Source organism: Parambassis ranga, chromosome 21, assembly GCF_900634625.1.
Source record: "Parambassis ranga chromosome 21, fParRan2.1, whole genome shotgun sequence".
NCBI lineage: Eukaryota > Metazoa > Chordata > Actinopteri > Ambassidae > Parambassis > Parambassis ranga.
The window spans coordinates 4,818,185-4,824,299 of record NC_041041.1 but is presented as its reverse complement, the minus strand read 5'-3'; positions in this window follow the sequence as shown (position 1 = coordinate 4,824,299).

Below are 6,115 nucleotides of genomic sequence, written 5' to 3'. Positions count from 1 at the left end.
GCAGGATCCATGTGGACCATCTGCTTCTAGTCGCAGGATGAACAGGTGTCCTGCTCCCGGCTGCCTGCCTGCCTGCCTGCACCTTACCAGGCATCGTCCAGTGCAGAGCGGCCCGGGCTCGCAGAGTCTAGATGCTGTTTAGAAAAGATGGATCGAAGGACGTTTGTTCGACCTGTGAGGTGTTTAAACTTAAAGGTTTAAATGAGCTTAATGAGCTTTTCTGTTCGTTTTATTATTAATGTTCTGAAGGGAAATGATCTTCTGTGTCAGGTTAAAGGTTTTTTGGAGTTATGTGAAGATTTCAGGGGTACTGAACAGGTCTAGGAGACCTAAGAAACTATAGAAGAACATAAAACACCTCCGGTCTGAACTCAACCACACAAGGTCACAGATACATAGTTTACTACGTAAGCAATCAATAATTTTGCCCACTTTGTGCTTTACCAACACAGAATCGGTTAATCAATTGATTTCCAAAATGTCATTCGTAGACAAACAAAGTCCAAAAATAGAGGTTTGAGTTGGTGTTTGGTTTGATTTACAAAATATCAAAGTGACACTCAGTTGAGGACAGCTTGGAAACATGTTTAACAAATATGAATAAGGATGAATAAACAAGTGTTACTGTTTTAAAAAGCACATTTTATGGATAATTGTATGTGACTCTGGAGCCTGGCATTTTATAATTTTTCAGTTACCTGAAAGTAATTATAGGACTGGCAACCCCACAGATCAAATATTTCTTCCATCAGATCCATAATAACGTTTATTTCTGTGCGATTGTCTCTGACGCTGTTAGCAACTATGTGTGCTTATCTTCTATTGTTTCTGATAAGTCTGAACTGCTGCTATTATGCAGCAGTGATAGCACTTTGAATATTGTTAGGTACTATGAAGATGCACAGGTAAACCAGACAGAGGGATGGATGTGGAAGTGGCAGCAGCAGATATTCAGCCAGCACACTGGATGATAATCCCAGGCAGCAAATATTACACCAGCCCCTTAACAAGGCCAGAGGGGTGGATACAGCAGGGAGAGCAAGCAGCAGTCCAGCTGGTATCAAGCCACACAGCCATAATGCTTTCCTTACAGCCTCTACACATGCTCCTACCTATGGAGAGGGACGTCAAACACACTAGATGAGATTACATGGTGTGTGTGGAGGGGGATGGGACGGGGTCACTGAGGACTTTGAAGGCACAAAAGGTTAGCCTTAAGGCCAGTGACCTCTGGGTCACTTAAGGAGGCAAAGAAGACATGTTAGACCATATACACACACACACACACACACACACACACACACACACACACCCACCACCTGCTGTTTCCTGTAAGCTTGTGTTTGTAGTAATGGAGATGGAGTGATTCAGCAGCTACACAAAGCACAACACATTGCTGAGATTGAGCACATAGCACAGGCCAGATGAAACACTCCGCGGCAACTCAGTGGAAGTGGAAAGATTCAGTTCTGTTTAAGCCAACATATACCAACCATAAAAAGTGATTAGTGCAGCCTTTCTTCACCAGGAAAATGTAATATGACACCCATATTTCAGTGTTTGGAAATGGAACTTGTGTATATGTTTATCTGGCTGCATCTCCACATGTTCATAGGAGTGGTCAACAACGGTGACCATGTGATAAGATCAATTTTCGTTGTAAAGCGTGTTTAATGTTGTGAATTTATGTGTTTTATGATGACCTTTTCCTAACCCCTTACCTTGTCTTTAATGGTTAACTGCAAGTAGAACTAAACCTTAACAGTGAGGGGAAACAAAACCACAGAATCCAGAGTAAAAGCCCACCACAGTGCAGGAAGCCCTTCCATCCTCAACCTGCTCACTGGAAGCTTGGTACTTAGGTAAAATTAGAAGTGCTACATCAACAATCCTACTTAAGTTAAAGTCTTAAGTACTTTTGAATGTACTTAAAGTATTACAAGTAAAAGTACTCGCACAATAAGATGTCTCTCAATGCAAATGTAGCTCCTGGTGATACTTCTGCCTCTACAGATGTCTGTACTAGTAACTCCCTGCCAGCAGCTCTTCTCTTTGAGGCCGACACAGAATGCTCCACCAATCGTTTTTGGGCCCTCTAAGTTTAAATATATCTTTTAAATACATCCACAGGTGGTTCAGCTCAGTGCAGGCTGACTCCCGATCAATGTTCAATAGTAAGGTTAGCCGCAGAGGATAGGAGGACAGGGACAGTCTATCTACTGCTGTGCTGCTGCAGCTGATAGAGCCGCCTGATTGGTTCAAACTTCAGAGACAGCAACACAATCTATATTTCTGTGTAGATCGAGGAGACATTTTGCAGAAACTGTGTTCATAAAATGTAACGAGTAATGACATGTAGTCGAGTAGAAAGTATAGATAAAAAATTTAATGGAGTAAAAGTCTAAAGTATGCACTATTATTTTTACTTAAGTATAAATACTTAGTTACATTCCACCACTGACCTGCTTCCTGACACAACTTTAGCGGCTGTATGGATGACGGCAGCCATGTTCCACTACCAAAACATAATCATCATAATAAGTGTCAAATCTGGCAACAGTATTATCAATCAATTAATCAATCAAATGTAACATCATGTGACAACAATAGAGAAGGATTGGCAGTTTACAGATAGAGCTGCACTGATTATGGAAAATATGGACTTTGCATTTTGTTTTATGTTAGGATATTATTTGAATCACAGTGAGGCAGGCAGGCACACACACACACTCTCTCTCTCTCTCTCTCTGTCACATATGGACACATAAATTCACAGCTTTCTGGTTAAGTCATGATAGATCGCTCCCACAGGCCCTGGCCTATTGAACATGTGTGAGTCTGTAATGAGTTTTAGCAAACATGCACATTTATATATATGCTTGTGTGTGTGTGTGCAGCCATGTGTTTGGCTATGTGCAGGTGTGGGTGTGACATCAGGGCGAGTGCCGGGTCAGGAAGGTCAGAGGGGGACAAAAGCATGGAGCAGCTCCCAGCTGCCGGGCCAAACGTCATCCACCAAAAAAAAAACCCTGCCCCTACCATCCCCCTTTCCTTTTCAATGGGAGCGTGCCGCGGCACTGCTTCTGCTGACACATGCTCATTTACACACACACACACACACGTCCAGCTTGACAGTCCACAGTCATGTCTAGAGCTATCGCTGCAGCAGGCAAAGGGGGGTAAAGGGCACACAGGGACATATGCAGAGCATGCATGGATGCAAATGCATATCACAGACCAGCCCAGTCTCATCCCGCGACTCTGAAGGTCTGATGTGAGTTGAAGCCTTCCAACAACTTTATACTGTTTCATTCGAGGGCTTGAACGTAGGGCTAACGGACTTGTTGCAGTTCCATAGGAGACATTTCATAGCTCCTAGAGCCAGCTTCATCAATACAACAGTGTTCTCATTAGCCAGTCATTAGACAGACTGGAGCAAATTAGTTAGAATAACAAACACAGGTAGAATATTAACAGAGCCCACCCACAGAGGTCTCAGCCACAAACTAACCTGTGTTCTCTACCTAAACTGCTGCTTGGAGGAGCTGTCAAACTTGAACTTAGGGCCCATTCACACTGGAGAAAGTCATTCCAGCTAGAGAAGGATTGTATCTGGATAGTCTTTAAGCTGGATTCCATGTCGCTCCGCGTGAACCGGAAGTAGCGTGTCGCTAACCGGACGTATCATGTTGCTAGCCGGATTCGCTATCTGCATTTGGCTAGACCCACCTCCATTTGTGGTATTGTAGGAGTAGTGGATCTGCTCCACAGGCCGTGTTTCTGCTACACTCGGTGATGTAAAATCACCTGCTTGGTACATGAAGGTTCTTTCTTCTGCTTCTCTCTGGGTAAAATTAGGCCCTGTTCACACTGGAAAAAGTAATTCCAGCTAGAATAGGGATTGAGTCCAGACAGCCTTTAAGCTGGATACGACCTATTTTCAAATCTGGCTAGCACACACTTGTGTCCCCACTCAATCCGGCTTCATCCAGCGTGTTTGCTGTCCTCCAAACCACTAGGTGGCGCCTCGTAATATACAGAGTCCGTTCAGGCCGCGGTAGGGCCGCATGTACGCATGTGTCGTGCATTTTTTTTGTCCCGTGTCGCGCCCCGTGAACCGGAAGTAGCACATCGCTAGCCGGATTCGCTAGCCACATTTGCGTTCACACCTGAGCCACATTTGAGCCAATCCGGCTAGATCCACCTACGAGAGGTGGATCTAGCCGGATTGAAATCAAACTGGATACAGCGGATTCGTGGTGTTCACACTTAGACAAAAAAACATCTGGATACATCTGGATGCAGCCCTAATCCCGCTTTAGCCAGATTTATTTCCCCAGTGTGAACGGGGTATTACCCTTTGATTGAGTAAACACAAACATGTCACCGCACGGCGGCTTCAGCACAAATACCAGTGAACCATTCTAGAGGCTTATTGCTCTGGGTCATTACTAGAAACACATCTCCTCTCCTCATCCCACTCATCATGCTGTCATCATAAAAAAAGTGCAGGTTGTCGTGTGCTAAGCCAGCATGTCCAAAGCCAAATTCCTTGTTGCACAGTCAAGGCGTCCACTTTGCATATAATCACAAAGAGCTCAGAGAGTGTGTGTATATGTGTAATTTGTTAAACTAATAAAACTACATGACATTTAAACTCACTGTTAAATTCATGTTGACTTTCCTGTTAATACCATAGTAACATTTTACTTCCAGGTAATGTGCTGTTGTTGCCTCGGAATGAATGTGATGATCTGTGGTGTTACATGTTTGTATGACTTTACTGTAAACCTACACAGTAACGGTTTTGTCTTGAGCATCTGCTGCACATACTTAAATACACAAAGTTAAGTTGATTTATGTTTTTAACACATGAAGCGTGAACAAAAACAGAATTGAAAACTCACCACTTACTGTTAAACGCCTTCCATCCTGTCTTAAACCTCCAAAAGGTCAAAAGGTAACTTGACGCAGTTGCTGCTGAAGTAGTCGATGCTTTCTTTGTCTGTGTGTGTGTGTGTGTGAGTGATTGAGAGAGAGAGAGAATGCACAGTTTTTCCTTGGACATGGCTGATGTCCCCACCTAGTGGCCATAATCTGCATCTACCTGCAGCCACTTTATGCTTGTCTGCATGTTTACTACCAGCCTATACCTATAAATATCATTTATATCAGCTTCCTCAAGTTCATGCATAAAGGTTATCTTGTCATATGGTGCCTTAAATATTTATTTAGTGCCTTAAAAGTTTATTTGGCAATTTCTACATGATAGAAGAAGGTTTTTACCATTTTAATAAGGCTGAAGACTTTGAAACTTTTTGATTTTACTTTGATTCTTTTCTTCTTCTTAGAAGAAGTGCTATTGGTGCAAAGTAAAGGTTTGTGACTGAAAGTTTTCAGAAACAAGGACATTTGTCTCCCTCTACTGGAAGACAAATGTCAATCTGCAAAGTCAACAGCACTGTTTCCAGTGGTGGAGGAATTACTGAAGCTTGGTACTTAAGTAAAAGTACAAATACCCAGCAAAGACCCTCAAGTAAAAGTAGAAGTGCTACATAAACAATCCTACTTAAGTAAAAGTCTTTAAGTACTTTTGAAAGTACTTAAAGTATTAAAAGTAAAAGTACTCACACACCGAATATACTGTATATTATTGATTTCCATTGCATCTGAACAGGTTAAAATAATCAAACAAATGATCTAAAATGGACCATGTGTAGTTAATGTACATGTTTAGTCCAGAAGCAGCTATGGACAGGTCTGTGTGTCATGAGGCAGGCTGTGGGCATCAAGTGAACAGAGAGGCTGCTAATAAAAAACAGACATTCAGCATTTTTACTGTGTGAGTATTCCTGCTGTAGATTCATGTTATGATTCATGTTAATCAGACATTAATGGATGGACCTGTGTTAGCAGACAGCAGCTAACTAGTTAGCTAACTGAGCCAGAGCACCGGCATCATGACTGAGGCTCATTATAGAAACACAGCTGGCAGCGTGACACCACCTCCATGCAGAGTCTGACCTCACATCAGTCCAACTGTGTTCATAAAATGCAACAAGTAACTACAAACACTGTAGAAATGTAGTGGAGTAGAAAGTACAGATAATAACTA